The sequence below is a fragment of the Cavia porcellus genome, unplaced genomic scaffold, assembly GCF_034190915.1.
Source record: "Cavia porcellus strain 051 isolate PalLab524CR breed Dunkin Hartley unplaced genomic scaffold, mCavPor4.1 scaffold_21, whole genome shotgun sequence".
Taxonomy (NCBI): domain Eukaryota; kingdom Metazoa; phylum Chordata; class Mammalia; order Rodentia; family Caviidae; genus Cavia; species Cavia porcellus.
The window spans coordinates 10,041,444-10,057,324 of record NW_026947504.1 but is presented as its reverse complement, the minus strand read 5'-3'; the positions used below and the strand labels follow the sequence as shown (position 1 = coordinate 10,057,324).

Below are 15,881 nucleotides of genomic sequence, written 5' to 3'. Positions count from 1 at the left end.
AATGCATAGGCTTGCAAATGAAGTTTTAACCCAAGGCAAAGTTAATATATAAAAAGTTCAGGAAGGAGTGGATGAACTTCCTGTACACTGTCCCCCAAAACTGTTTATGTCTTCCCTGGGCTCAAAGAGGGGTTAGGAAACAGCATCTGGGAAAGTGCTTGATTTACAGTTGAGTAGCGCCAACCATGAAGGTACGACTTTCTGGAGAGACGGGGAACAGATGACACTAGCAAAGGACGACCCGTCCCTGCAGGGATAGCATGGTAAATCTCTGGATGGACATGCATTTTTTAGACCCTGAATAAACCATTGTGCAGAGTGCAAGGTACACCCACTTCTACCTCATTAAATACACAGTGCTTAGCTGAGGCAAAACCCTTGACTTATTTAGGTTGCTATAGAAATAATCTCTAGCCATTTGTGCCACAGACATACCATGCTTTTAATAAAATAATATCTATCTGTGGTATATAAATTGTGGGTAAATGAGTATTTTTTCTTAGGAAAGGATTCATCAACAAGCAATTGTTCATCAAGTACCCACACAGTGACCCATTTCACCATGTGACTGGGTCCAGCCCCATCAACCACAGAGAAGGGAGGGGACCTATAAGGGGAGCTGGTTACAGAAAGGAGCCAGGCTGACAAACTGTCCAGTTTAGCTGGAAGGAGCGCAGGGTATAGGACTGGGTCGGTGGCCTGAAGGGACTGAAAGTGGGGCAGGACTAGCAATTATTTTACCTCCTGTATCACACTGTATAAGAGAAATAGTGTAACATGGAGTGTAAGTATATGGATTCTGTAGCTTCAAAGTCTGACTGCCACTTATTAGTCCTGTGATCGGCTTCAGTGTGCTTATCTGTAAAGTAGGTAATAAAGTATACACTTTGACGTAGAAAAGATCAAAGGAGTAACTGCCTTAATATAGTGCCTGGCTTACAGCGAGTGCCATGTGAATAGCTGGTCTCATCCTATTAAACTGTGAGCTCTGCAGAGGCTGCTCACTGTCTAAAGTGCTATTCTATGAGTGACAATTAGTGCCACCTATTGGCAGCATTGAGGCACTTTTTTTGGCATGGAACTTTGCATCTATGAGCATTTGGAAAGCGAAGAGCTTCCATCCTGGTCACCCATTTTGTGAGCACTTCCTTTGAGTACTGAGCCAGGATTTTAGTTTGTCACAGTACTGTCACAGCACTGTTACAGATTCAGGACTTGAGGCTCAGTGGGTGAACCCTTTGCCTGTGGCTTCACGGGTACCAAGTGGCAGAGCCACACATCACACCCAGGCTGTCCTGTGAGTCTGCGTTCCCAACTGGGGGTCTATATTTGTTTTGGGGACAATGAGAGGTGTCATAAGAGGCAGGTAAAACTTAGCAACAGAAATTCAGCCACAGATGCTATGAGAAGACCCTAGGAAATAGGCTGGAATTGGGAGATTCTGCTAAGAGATGGCAGGACCTAGTTGGGACCTTGGCATAGAGCACAGAGAGACTCTAGACAAGAATACAAGCACCGAGGCACAAGGTGTGCTCTGGCTTTCCTGAATCACAGACGGTGCCCCAAGACAGAGGAAAGGGAGCCTGAGACACAGACCGCAGCACACCACGCATGCTGGCCAGGACGCCCTGCACCTCTCTACCCTAAGGTCAGAGCCCACCTTGAGCCAAGCCTGAGGTTAATGCTGAGTAACCCTCACTATGGGAAGCGGAAGGGTAGATAACTCAGAACTCGATGTCTTGGCACAGTAAGGCTTCTAGTGCTGTGAAAGAACCGGCCCCTCTAAAGAGTCCATTTAAAACATAACAGGTAGACATGGGGCTCGCCCTGTCCGACTCTGTCCAAGGAAAGGGTGTTACTGATAGGTGTCGGGGTGTGCTCCCATGCACCAGCCCTGTGTGGGTATGAGGATGACTCGTGCACACGCCTCATCAGTGTTCCTCCAGAACCTGTGCCCTGCTCCAGGGCTTTTCACACTTCAGTGTGCGTAAGACTCACAGGGGAGTGCTCCATGCAGCGACTCACTGAGTTTGTGAGGGACCTTAGGTTCCGCTTTTCCTGGTGGAGCCGTGTGGTTCTGATGCCTGGGCTCCATAAGCCACCACTGAAGCAGCTCAGTTCTGGCTGTCACCGAATCCCTTCCCTTTATTACTACTAAGGGGCGCATAGCATTGTGAGGCCTAGAGCAGTGGCATCGCCTCTTCCTGAATGACATCGACTCCACACTTCGCTTTTTGTGTGGTAGGCATAGTGCTGAGCCCTGCGCTCCTGTTATCACTCGTCAACTCTTGGCTCTGGTCCCGTACATCAAATCCTATTTCTACCCAGTTTTGTAAGTGAGAGAAAAGGCCCTATTGTCAGTAGGTGCCTTGAAACTCAGGACTAGCACATAACCTGCGTCCAATACCTAACCACTAGGCCCGTGGTAGTCAACCTATAGCATGCATGTTAGTTTTCTTTTAAGAAAAAAGATGCTAATGTATGAGTTCTTTTTTTCTAAACTAAAACCTCAATATTCAGGTTTACTTATAGTGTCAGTACTTTGCAATAAATAAGTGGGTTTGGGGTTGCAGTTTGGATACTGGAGTCTAAATGGTTTGCCATCACTACACAAGGCTATTCTGAGGGTGGTTTTAGTCACTGTCTGTTCAGCCATTCTTTCTTACCTGTAGATGGGTGTCTGTCACATTACCATCTTGTCTGCCTCACTCCCCGACTCCCTAAAAAAAAGAAACGAAAAATCTCTGGAAGACGATCTGTCCTTGTGCGTCCCCATTTACTCTCTCCTGAGGAATCAGAGTGCTAGGGAAACGGGCATATGGGGGTAGGTGTCACAGGTTGTGCCCATACACTGACATTAACCCCTAACCCCAAGGATACTTATTCGGAGATAAGGTCCCTAACCCACAATGTCTGACATCTTTATAAAACTGGGAAATTTGTTTTTGTTTTCTTTTTTGGTACCAGGGATTGAACTCACGATCTCATGCTTACCAAGCAGGCACTTATGCTGCTGAGCTAAACCCCCAGCCCCTAAAACTGGGAAATATGGACACAGAGATGTGTATAGAGGAAAGATGATGTGAGAGACATAGGACTAAGGCAGCCGTCTCACCTCAAGCAGAGAAGCCTGAAACAGATCCTTCCTCACCGCCCTAGGAAGCAACCCAGTCTGCCCCTACCTTGACCTTTAACTTCCAGCACTCAGAACTTAGATGACAAATTCCTGTTGTTTCCATCACTTGGTCATGGAACTTGCTACAGAGCCTTCAGAAAAAGCAGAAGGTAAGAAACCAGATTCTAGGTTCCCTGACTAGGCCATGATTTTGGGGTGATCTAGTTACAATTCAGCATAGGATGCTAAGTTGCGACATCTCAAAAAACAGAAAAAAAAAAACTCTTGAGTACCTTTCTGGCAACTTAAATGATATCTTGGGCTGTGGGTGTAGTTCAGTGGTAGAGTGTTTGCCTGACATACAAAAGGCCCTGAGTTTGAGCCCTATTACAATCAAATACACATGCGCATGCGCGCGCGCACACACACACACACACACACAATTTTCTTAGGAGCCACAAGTGGGCGTAAGAACCAGGAGAGATGAAAGACTGAACAGGAAGAGTGAAGAGGGAGGAGAAAAGGGGACGTAAAGAAAACAGATGGAAGGAGGCAGGAAGAGAAAGAGAGGGAGGGAGGCCTGGGACGGGGCTTACATGACCACTTCAGGGTCATTCGGCCCCACCATGGTCACGGGGCATCTCCTGCTTTCCAGGGAGACTGTAAACACAGCTGCAGCACCTGGGGCCAGCACCTCTGCTTCGTGAGTTAGATGGGCACATGGACATCAGTCCAGAGGTCACTTTTCTAGGTGGTCTGCAAAGCAGATGGTAGAGGCCCCTGAGTCGGTCAGGGTGGGACCAGATCTTCCAAGAGGTGATGCTTGGGTTGAGATTGGGTGTGGGAAGAGCACGTGCAAGGTTGCATGGCTTGAGGCAGCGTAGCAAGCCAGGTCACTGGAAGGCCAGTATGACTGGACAGCAGGGGCAGCGGAAATATGAGCCCATAGGGCAGGCAGGGTCAGATAGGTGGAGGATTTATTCCTGAAGTTGTAAGCTATCGAACGGCAGGGGAGGCCATGATCCTCTCAAGAGTAAATGTTCAACCAAAGGACACTTGGAGATGCCCCCAGTGGGGGTCAGCCTCAGGTCAGTTCTGAAGCAGGCATCAGGCTTCTTGGCTTCACAACCCGGGGCTGGCTATGTGGGCACGAAGAACAGAGTTCTAGGCTACTTCCCAAGTAGTCTTCCAGCCACGGTACACCCTCAGCAGCGTATTTCTAGGTGTTTATAGGGGCCCCGTCACAAGGGCCTAAACACGGTCCCTTCTTCCCCATGAGTGAGGCTATCTAGTGAGAATGCAGGACTAGGTCACATTCAGGAGGCCAAGAGAGCGGCAGGAAGCCCAAGAGAACACCAGTGACCTCAAGGGAAGGAGGGGGCAGAACGGCAAGGGGCAGAGGTGCTGAAAGGAGAAAGCACAGATCCAGCTGGCAGACCTTGCCTCGTTTAGGATTTCCTACAAGAAGCAGTGAAATGCCTGGGGGCCGGGGGCGGGAGGGGGAATTCCAGCTCGGTGTTGGCAGCCCTGCCAGCTGCCTGCATGCCTCGGCTACCTGACGCCTCTTTCTCCTCATTGAGAAACATCAGCACGGTGCCAACCATTGTGGGCACAATCCATATTCTGTAGCAGCAACAAAAATCCTGCTACAGAAAAACACATGCCAGGTCTTTGCCCCGGTGCCTTGCTAGCCACAGAAAAAACTCCTTTCCAAAAACAATAAAACAATTCCTTTCCTTTGGATTGCAGCAGAATGACTGGATTTGGCTAAGCCAGGACAAAATCTCGAGGTGTACTTCGGAAAAGAGAGAGCAGCCAGCACACGAAGTACCCACAGGAGCCCCCTGGCTTCCTCTCTGTTCTGCACCCTTTCTTGCCGCTGTGACTTTGGGTACTGCTCCTCCTGCCTGGGTGCGCCCCACCTCCATTCTCTACACAGCAGAACCCTTTTCATCCTAAGGCCTCTACTCTCCTGTCCACTCCCCAGAAAGGCTCTCCTGGTATCCTCATTGTCCTCTTTTCCTTCATGGGCTGTCCCCAGCCAACAGTCATCTTGCTAGATTTAAGTAATTTTTCTATTGCTTATTTTCTCCACTAGAGTGTAACCACATGAGGCCAGGACAGCACTGGGACTGCCTAGGGTTGGTCCTTGCTGCTCTGAAGAGGGCACGCATGTCCAAGAGCAAAGCTGAGAAGCGTGCGTCCAGGGTCCCCTCACAGCTCTCAGGACCCTGTGCTGTGTGTCGTGTGCTCTGGCTCAGAAGGCTTGATCCCATCTCCACACAGCACTCACTTTGGGCCTGGAAAATCCACTCTCCTGGTGTTATTCATGCACATAAATGAGTAACGCTGTCGGTGACAGGTATCAAAGGCAAACGGGTGATTCCAGGTGCCCAGAAGGGGGATAGCAAGCCAGCACATTGAGCCCACATACGCACCGCAACAGCCAGAGCAGGTGGCCTCTGCCTTCCTTGCCAATCTGATGGGGGTGATGGGTGTGGTTTACTCAACGCGTGCAAGGTGCTGTCTACTACCTCTGGGGGACAGAAAGAGCTTCCAAGAAGGATCTTTTCATGTCCTTCCTCAGAATCCCTGTAGGAAGGTGACAGTGCCAAGAAGGGAAAGCTGAGCCTTCATGCTTGAGAGCCAGGCCCGGGCCATACAGCCAGCTCAGCGGTCCAGAGCGCAGGATTTCCCTGCTTGGGGTCGCAGGCCAGGATGGCCCAGCTGCTCCAAGCAGCTCAGTGACAGGTGACGTTTCAGTTACCAGGGGCAAAACATTCCCCCTTGAGCTTGATCAGTTTCCTATGTTTGGAGTGATGGAGGGAATTGTTCTAAAGGGTGAAGGTGCAAGTCACTTTCACAATGGCACCTTTCACGAGGAAGGTTGACGTCACTATGCAATTGGCCCGGCCTGGAATGTCCATGCTGAGGGAGATTAAGAAAGGTTTGGACAGTTTTGGCGCGGACCCACGTTGCATTGTTCTTCCATTATTTCAGAAACAGCTGTGGTGCTCTGCTGGGCTACCCCAGTGGTCAAGAGCAGGGACCTGGAGAGGGCTGTCTGGGTTTAAACTTGAGATCTGCCACTCAATAGCTGTGTGGTCCCGACCACGTTATATAATCTTTCTGTCTCTACAAAATAGCCACCATAAGGACAGCTGTATTTTAGTGCTGTTAACAGGAATATATAAGTTAGTGCAGGTAAAATCTAAAGTACATGTTGGTGCTATGTCAGTGTTAGCTGTGTGCATCCCATAGAGTTAGTATAAAAGTTTAGAGAGAACACATGCTAATTACTCAAAATGTTTTAGTACACAGGGCATCATCCATAGCATTTGCTCAACAAAATATGTGTTGTTATTGCTGCTGACACACTTTGCCACCTGGTTAAGGTTTTCAGAAATCTGCATATAAATGTATTTGAAATTTTAACAGTGACCCTGGAACATGAAGGGTCAGTCAGCCCTCCTATTCCCCATCAGCCTTTCCTGTTCTAGGGAGGGAAGATTATCATGTGCTTTCTCAGTACTTAAAATTCTCAGGACAAGAATCTAGATCCAGCCAAGAAAGAAACAGCTTCTTAAATGGTTCAAGCCCTAGCAGACACCAGCTTGCCCAGCAGTTTCAAGCTGTAGATGTTCCCAAAGAATGATTAAAGCATTGACCTTTGCTCCCTTTGCTCAATCCTTGGAATTCCTACCCAGCCAGGGACCTGGTGGCTCCTCAGTACAAAAACTTATTGAAAATTCTGCTCATTTTCTTTGGAACTGGGCTGTGAGTTCAAATCATTTGATAAATGACTTCTGACACTAGAGGAATGGCCTGTTACAGGTGGCAAATACTTCAGGGATTTGCAGTTCAGCTTCCTATGCTGCACCCTCCTTCCCAGAGTAGTCTGGGGGTAGGGAGCTGATCCTCTTTTATTTTTATTCCCCCCCAGCACCTCCCTCAGGGCTGGATGTGGGAGGTTAAACAGAGGTGTGTGTAAAGCCTACAGCGTGGCAGTCTCTCTTGATACTTGCTAATGCTCCTCCCTCCCTCCATTTGTGGCCCCTTGCCTGTCTCATAGCTGTGAATATGGAAAAACTCAGCGGCGATCAGTGTCTTAGAGATCTGTGAATATTCCCTTGCACCAGGTGACCATGAGCACATTACTTGGCTTCCGAAGCAGCACAGAGAGATGAATTCTGGGATTGGATCCAGGTTGTGGTCTGGAGGAGGGGATGCTGGCAGCCCCCACACTCTGCTCAGCTCATCCACTCATTATGGGGCCAGGCTTGAAAGATGGATTTGTAGCCTGCGGCTCTCCTGGGACGTCAGGCTTCTCACTAAGGCCTGAAGATGGATACAGCCCCATAGAGGAGGTGGACCCCTTCCCGCTCCATTCTGACCCTTCTCAGAGCTTTTCCACCTTCCTGAGGCCTGGGAGTTTAACACACAGCTGGTTCAGGGTGGATCCAGAGGCCTGCTGAACAAGGGGGTGGGGAACGTTTCCAAGGCAATGTCTGTGTTGTTTCTACTGACCCATTGACCTGACCCTCCCTGTCTTGCGCTGCCCCAGAACCAAGCCAAGCCTTTGGAGGGTGGCTTCACCCTGGGTTAGCTAGCTGCAGCCCACTGTGGTGGGAGGTTCGGATCCCACGCTGGATGGGCCCTGGAGGAGGTCAAGGGGAGGGTGAGCCAAAGTAGGCTTCTTGGCCTCTGTTACCTCCAGGCCTCTCCCTCTTCTCCCTGTTGGCCAGGAATGGTCTGTTCTAGGAATTATCTTTGTAAAAATCTCTAATCCTATCCTGGTCTAGGATAGAAGCAAGTCCTAAATCGGCTACTTTAAAGTCCTTCATACACAGGCAGATCAAGAGAAAGACTCTGGTGACTAAGTAGGAGCTGTACATTCATCAGACAATGGCAGCCCCAAAGGCAGTGTTTTCCTGGAGTCCAGATCCTTTTCTTCCTGGCCAGGCCCACATCCTGCTGGATCTGCGCTGGCCAGCTCATGTTTCTCATTATCTTTTCCCCATCCTCTGAAGGTCTTCTCACTCCACCCAGGCTGTTATTTTTAACTTGCACCATAATTTTAGGGCTCAGCAGGACATACTGCCTACCTCCACAGGAAACTGGGCTGCCTGGAGAGGTGTTCCCGCTTTTTAGGACTTTCTTACTCTCTCTCTGCCTCACTTCTTTTCATGTTTGTTGAGCACCAATTCCACGAGATGTCCTGCACCAGAGATATAACATCAAAAGGATAGATACAGCCTGGCCCTTGGATAATTTATGTTCTGATGGGGCAGGAAAGTATGTGACAGGCCTGGCATCCACACACAAACCAAGTAAGTCAGTGAAGACACGGGGGCAAGATTTACCCTGCAGAGCTGGGTGTGGCAGAGCACATCTGTAATCCCAGCACTTGAGAAACTGAGGCAAGAGAATTGCTTTGAGTTTGAGTTTAAGGTCAACTTGGGCTACATATTGAGTTCACAACAGGCTTAAACTACGTAGTGAGACCCCCCCCCCCAAAATCTATGCCATAAGGAAAACAAGGCAATTATATGGGGTACACAGGGGCCTCTCTGAGGCAGCGACACAGAAGCAGAAATTCAAAGAATGAGGACCACATGCACACCAGGAGAAGGCTGATCTTAGGCAGAAGAACATGCAGCAAGGCCCCAGCATGGGGTGTCCTAGAATGTAACAGGAGGCCAGGACACAGAAAGCCTGGCAGATAAGAGGGGGTGGGTGATCCAGACAAGCTGGGGAGGCATGCAGCGGCCGTGTGTGCAGGCACGTGGAGACATCAGGGTTTGTCATGAGTGACGTGGAGTCACTGGGCAGGTTGGAGAGGTGGTGACATGGAGAGGTGAACATTTTAAGACCTTCCCTTGGCTCCTGAGAGGAGAACTGACACTAAGAGGGGCAGGAGGAAAGGCCATGACGTGGATTAGGAGGCTAGAGGTTATGCACAAGAAGTGACCACAGTTGAGGCTGTGGGAACAGAGCCACAACAGGACAGAGGCTGTTGCTGCTAAGAGTTCACTGGTTACGGAACACTTTCTTTACCAAGGGTGCATGGCACTGTGTCCTCCAGGCACCAGATGGACTAGAACTCCAAGGCCAAAGTTGCAGAGTAGCTCAGGAAAAGTTATGGACTTTAGATGGCTGTTGCCCATAAGGGGTCATGTGTAGGAGGTTTCTAAACCCAACTAAGTTAGCTTTGTTCAAAGTTACCATGATAAAACCATCATGGTACTGGCAAAACAAACAAACACCAGACCTGAGGATCAGTGGAACAGAATAGAAGATGCAGACAACTACAAACACACTCAGCCACCTTATCTTTGTCAAAGGAGCCAAACATATGTACTGGAAGAAACATAGCCTTTTTAATAAATGGTGCTGGAAAAACTAGCTTTCTACATGCCAAAAATTAAAACTGGACTCATGTCTATCACCATGCACTAAACTGAAGTCAAAATGGATCAAAGATCTAAATACCAAAACAGAAACACTAAATCTACTGAAAGAGACAATAGGTAGAACTCCTAAAGACAGGTGTAGGCAGAGAATTCAGGAACACAATCCAAATTGCACAGGAAATACTTACAAAAAATCAACTTGTTGATTTTTTCTCAACAAAAGAAATCACCAACAGAGTGAAAAGAAAACTCACATAGTGGAAAAAATTATAGCCATTTGTCCTTTAAACAAAGGATTTCTATCTAGAACACATAAAGAATTGAAAAAAATCAGGCCCCCAAAATTCAAAGACCCAGCCCAAAAATGGGCATCTCAGATGAATGCACACTTCCCAGATGAAGAAATACAAATGGCAAGTAAATAGATGAAAAGATGCTCAACATCATTGGTCATTAGAGAAATGCAAATTAAAACCACACTGAGATTCCAACTCACTCCAGAAGGAGTGACTATCATCAGAAAATCAATCAGTAACAAATGCTGGAGGGACTATTGGGGAAAAAGGAGCTCTTCTCCACTGTGGGTGGGAGTGTAGACTGGTACAAACACTGGAAATCAGCGTGGAGATTCCTCAAAAAACTAGGATTAGAGGTCCATTTGACCCAGCTATTCCCCCTGCTGGGTAGCTTCCCAGAAGAATTAAAAATACCATACCACAGTGAAATATGTGTACCCATGTTTACAGCAGCACAATTTGTAATAGTGAAATCTTGAAAATAACCCAAATGCCCATCAACCAAGAAATAGATAAAAAAAGATGTGATTTTTAAAATTATAATGAAGTAATACTCAGCTGTAAAGAAGGATACATTTGAGACTTTTGTAGGTAAATGAATGAACTGGAGACCATATTCATAAGTGAAATGAATCAGACCTGCATATGTAAACGTTGTATTGTCTCACTAGTGTGAGAAGCTTAAAAAGTGAATAAGATCCAAAATGTAAATAGATATTGTGGATAGGGAAGAAACTGTTCAAACAAAAGAGAAACTGTGATGGGGGTAAGGGGAAAGGCAGGAAGACAAAAGGAAATATATATATAGCTAGATACATACATATAAGATAGTTATGATAGTTATACGCTAGTTTCTCTTAGTTCATTGACAAGAAAGGAAAGGTTTGTTCTAATACTGTCTGGACAGTATTTCACGCCTGTATCTTGTACTCTGAGTAAATACTGTGAAGATAACAATACATAATGTATTAATTATTGTTACTTTCTTGTTAGCTAGCCCATTATGAAACTTTTATTTTTACTTTTTTTTTCTCTTAAAAAAATTTAACTTTGTCCAACATTAACCCCTTTGACTTTGGTGGGGCAGGTACTAGGGATTGAACTTGTGACCTTGTGCTTGCCAGGCAGGCACTTGTGCCGCTGAGCTAAACCCCTAGCTCCCCTGCACCCAACTTTTCTAAGAGGTGTGTAAATGCTTTTCTCTCTTGGTACCATGGTAGTTCTTTCTGTCTTTTCCATCTCTGGCTGGGATATGAGGCCAAATGGACCTAATTCACTCTTCTTGAGGAACTATTTTATCAACTAAGAATAAAAAATGATTTTAAAAAATGAGGACAAAATTCACAGCTTTGATAGAACGTACTTTGACTAAATGATCTGTTTTCCACAAGACCTGCGCAGTGGTCCCTCTTCCTTAGGCAAACACTCTCGTGTTATTACTCTTCAGAAGAAAGCCATAGATCTGAAACAGAACCACCACGTCCAGCTTCTGCAGAACACAATAATAGCTGTTATTTCTGGTGCTTTGGAGGAACTGTAACTATATTAACTCATTTATCCCTCCAAAAGTTCCCTCCAAAAGATCAGGGAGGAGGTGCCAATCCTTTTACATGATGGGACAGAGGCTTAGAGGGAGGTGACACTGTCACAGGGTGGAAGTGGCAAAGTCAGGGTCTGGAGCCTGGCTGCACTCGTAACTACACACCAGGGCTCTGGCATTACCTGGCTTGGCCACTACTATGTTTTTAAAAGCCGGAAAAGGCTAGCAGGAGGTCATCCTGAATGATATCAGAGCAAGGGTATGAGTAAACGTGCTGTCTTTTCTCACTTCTAGTTCTTTGTTATTGTTTTGAAGAAAGCAAGGGGAGGAGTACATAGTGAATATTCAAAATCTACTTGTTTAATGAAGTTGATATATGTCACTCAAAAATTAACTTTGGATACAGATCTCATTATAGAAAATATTAAATATAAATACTCTAAAGAAAATAAAAATTTACCCATCACACAGAGGTATTATAATATTGGTAACATTGATTGTTACCTTTCCAGTTTTTCCTGTGATTTTATGTTTGTCTCTCTTTACCCATTCAGCTAACTACCTTCTTATCAACCTATATATGTATATGTGTGTGTCTGTGAGTGTATAAACACATATAGCATCATAATGTATTTAGAGGCTTTTAACTTAATTTTTGCACTCAAGAATATATTATGAGCATGCACCATTTCATTTTTTCTAAAATAGAATTTTAATGATAACACATTCCTGTATTATTTGTTTATTAGTGGTATTACTAATACATATGTGCAATGCGTAATGAGTATATCATCACAAGGAGTAGGCACAATCCTCTGTAATTTACTTACTGAGTCCTTTACTAATTGGATATTCAATTTGTGGTTACAATTATTAATAAGACTGTATTGAACATCCTTGTAAAAAACACGCATAGCAATCATCTTAGTATGTTTAGTCTGCTATAACAAAATGTTACACTGGAAGCTTACACATGACAGATATTTATTTCTTATGACTTGGGAAGTTGTGAAATCAAGGTCTAAGAACCTTGGTGTTTGCTAAGGGCTGCTTCCTAGAAGGCCATCTGTCCCCTGGAACCCCACACAGTGAAAGGGGTGAGGGAGCACTCTGGGGTGTCTGCTATAAGCCAGTGATCCCATTCATGTGGGCTCCACCCTCCTGACCTAACCAAGGCCCCACCTCTTAATGGCATCATCTTAAGGATTAGAATTTCAACATAGGAATCTGGGGAACACACAAATGCAGAAAGTCTATTTTGAGGGATTTGCTAGGTAGTCCAACTGGCACATTTCTTGCCTTTGTCTTTCAGAATCAAGACAAGGCGCTACCATTTAACATACCTTCCATGTCCTCAGCTCTGGTCATTACTCATCGCCCAAGTATGTTTTTGGTGCAATTCTGCTACAGTGAGGATAGGTTAGGAAAAATCCCAGTTGTGACTAAAATGTGGGTGCCAAAGTTAGACAACTTGGTTTAAATTCCAGTCCTCCCCTGAACCAGCTGTGTGATTGAAGGCAAGCTCATTTTTCTGAGCCTCAACTTCCCCATACATAAATGGCTCATACCTTGGAGGACATAATGAAGTAAACTGGGCAAAGCTCTTCTAAGCATTCTGCCTAGCAGGGAGCAAATGTGCAAAAAAGGTTTTATTATGAAGATGGAGGGGACTTGTCACCAGTTCTGTGCTTTGGTGACCCCTCCATCCTACTGTGCAAAATCCAAGGAAACTGGATTTTAAAATCACTCAAAATACATTATCCTTGTTTCTTTCGGGGAAGGGCATGTCAAAGTCTAAGTGTTAAAGACAGTTAACTCTTTTTTCTCTTGCTTACCAGGAGCCAGGCTGGTTAGATTACAGACAGATTTAAAATTCTGTTGTTCACAGCTGCATCGGGAATGTAGTCTTCCCTTCCATGGAGCCAGCTGTGTTTTATAACTGCCTCTCCTAAAATAAAACAAAGGAGGCAAAAGAGGAAAAAGAAGCAGTACTGTCTAGATCAATCCCAAATTGCCGTTTTATAGAACAATACAGAAAATATCTAGCCTCTAACACAGACCACGGAAGGAGCTGACCAGGCTCGTTTATGGTACCATGTTTGATCCTGCAGACTCACTACTGACACACACTAGGTCCTCCCTGGACCATATTGGGTTCATATCTGGATTACCCATCTTTCTTACAGCAATAATAAGCTGTTTCCAACAAGTTACTGAGTAAAGAAACAGTCTCTTAATTTAATCTAAATACTGTCAGGGCCTGCTGGGAGGATTAGAAATGATAGATAATGAACAGATGCTTTTTGAGTTTGTAAGTTGAGTGTTGAGAAAGTTTTTCCTCCCAATTCCTGGCCCTTGGAATGACGATGTTTATGATCATGGTGGGATTTTGTTGGAATTCCTGTAAACCACTGTACTAGACAGCACATACGGTAAAGCACTTCTGATGGCCACGCCAAGTTTTCCCACTTCTGTCTAGCCATGGGAAATGTTCAGCAGTCGTAGTATGTATGCATAAGGGTGTGTGCAGAGATCTCAGCTAACACACTTGACCGTAGGACAGGCTAATTCTAGGCATATGCATTGCTGGTATTTGTTGAGTGCCTTCTGCAAGATAACACGCTGTAAGGAAGTCAACGATAAAATATGTTTTCTGCTTTCATGAGCTCATGCAGGGGAGAGATAAGGCAAAATCTTGACTGGAGAAGGAATAAAATTATTGCTTGGTAACACACTGTGGTCCTTGAAGGAAAGAAGGAGCCTTTTTATGAGGGAGTCTGGGAAAGCTTTGTGATGGAGGTGACATTCAGCCTTGAGGACAGAAGGGTGGTGGAGCATAGAGAAGGCCCTCCAGCCTGAGGGAACAGTGTGACCTAACTGGGAAAGGCATGGAAGTTCTTTGTGTGCAGCCGGGACGGGGGAGCTGCTGAGATTGCTGAGAGGTGGGAGGTCAAGGTGAATGGTGAGGGCTTGCAGACCAGATTTGGAGTCGCTTAAACGCTTGGCCAAGCACTTTGGCCTTTGAGATCTCAGAAGAGGGAAGCTGCTGAAGACAGACTTTCCTTCAGGAGGACACTAGTGGCCATGTGCAGAAGGGTTGGAAAGCAGGAGACCCATCCTGAGGCTCCAGTGTCTGCTTCCCATTCTGTCTGGCCTCTTGGGGGCTTTCGGCAGTGTGGCCCAGCTCCGATACACCATCAGATGCGGGGACCCAGCGCCCTTTGCCTCTCCTCCTGACTTGGCCTTTGCTTGCCTGGCTCCTGCAGCTTCTCCTCTGAGATACGCGGGTGTGCTGGAGTGCTCTAGGCACATAGGTGACTCCACCGTAGCTGCTCTGTCCCCCTTTCTCCAGGTCATTTCCCCTGAAGAGCCTTGTTGCCCTCTGCTCTGACTCTACCGCATCTTTATCCCATTCTGCTGCTCTGCAGAGCCCCACTTTCGCTGCTGGCCAGGGGCTCAGCAGTGATGCACCCCACAAAGAGCCCCCTGCCATTTGCTCTGCCAAATAGGCTTCTCCATTCTTTCAGCAAATAGCCCTGCACTGGCGCCTCATACCCTACAGCCTGAATTCTGTCTGATTCTTCCTTCCTCCCCTTCACAGGACTCAGAACCACCCTTTCTTTTCTCCTTTATGCTTCAAGGTCAAGATCTTTCAATAAGCTACCATCCCCAGGGACTGTACTGGAAGGAAGTACAGGGGCCCTGGCCTCGACTAGCTTGCAGTCTAGGGAAGAAGATAAACATCAAGCCAGGAGTGGAAGACTGGTTAACTTTTCAGAGATGGGAATACACAGTACTGTCCTCCACAGCCTCTGCTCTGCCTCAACCCACTCTCATCAGTACCCCAAGATTTCCTGTTTGCAGGAGCACTTCCCAAGTTCCCTTCTCAGAAAATCTCTACTGGCTCCACTTTGATCTGCTTGCAGATGAAAGCCTGGATGCTTTGAGTGGTATCCCTTGAGGTCCTCCCATGATGCAACTCCAAACCAGTCTGCACTGATGAAGTGCATCTCTGGAAAGCCCCCTTCTCACTGGCCTTCCCCTCTCACCCCGAGAGGATGCCCTCCACCTCCCCTACCCAGGATTTTGCTCAAGCAGGTGCTTTATTCTGTCCCAGACCTGTAAAGCATCTCTGTCTCTCCTTTCATGAAATTCTCCTGCTTCCTTCTTTTGTACCAGCTCTTGATTTCCCCAGGTCTTGGCATCTGCCTCACAGCACTTAGCAGGGCCTGGCTCAATGCTTACGATTTAGCTTCTCAGTCTCAATCGAGTTGATCTTATTCATCCTGAGTAATCAGAATGACAAAAATGATAGCCAAAATTATGAGATTCTATAATGCATATTTTATTTATAAGCCAGGCATTGTGCTGAGAGCTTCACTTGCATTCTCTTAAGGCATCTGGGTAACAAACACTCAGGCTGGATTCTAGCACGGGCCTCCTTTTACAAGTGAAGCAGCTGAGGCTGAGAGGTAAAATGACTGTCTGGATTTAAATGCAGGGAGCCTCACAGTAAA

General features: G+C 46.3%; 1 protein-coding gene and 1 long non-coding RNA gene across 7 annotated transcripts in view; one reads left to right on the top strand and one right to left on the bottom strand.

Annotated features, from left to right (window-relative positions):
- LOC106025149 (uncharacterized) overlaps window positions 1-14,385 on the bottom strand; it is a 46,779-nt gene extending 32,394 nt beyond the window's left edge. Inside the window, exons 1-3 of the long non-coding RNA XR_010041647.1 lie at window positions 13,200-14,385; window positions 11,188-11,313; window positions 2,667-2,720 (exon numbers count right to left, since the gene is read on the bottom strand). This is a non-coding gene — a long non-coding RNA (uncharacterized LOC106025149). The remainder of the gene's footprint in view (window positions 1-2,666; window positions 2,721-11,187; window positions 11,314-13,199) is intronic.
- Fgf1 (fibroblast growth factor 1) overlaps window positions 1-15,881 on the top strand; it is a 90,901-nt gene that overhangs the window by 10,457 nt on the left and 64,563 nt on the right. Inside the window, exon 2 of one of the 6 annotated variants that reach the window (XM_063232287.1) lies at window positions 2,968-3,285. The exons of the other annotated variants lie outside the window; for them this stretch is intronic. The gene's annotated coding sequence lies outside the window, so the exon portion shown is untranslated. The remainder of the gene's footprint in view (window positions 1-2,967; window positions 3,286-15,881) is intronic. 6 annotated transcript variants of the gene reach the window in all.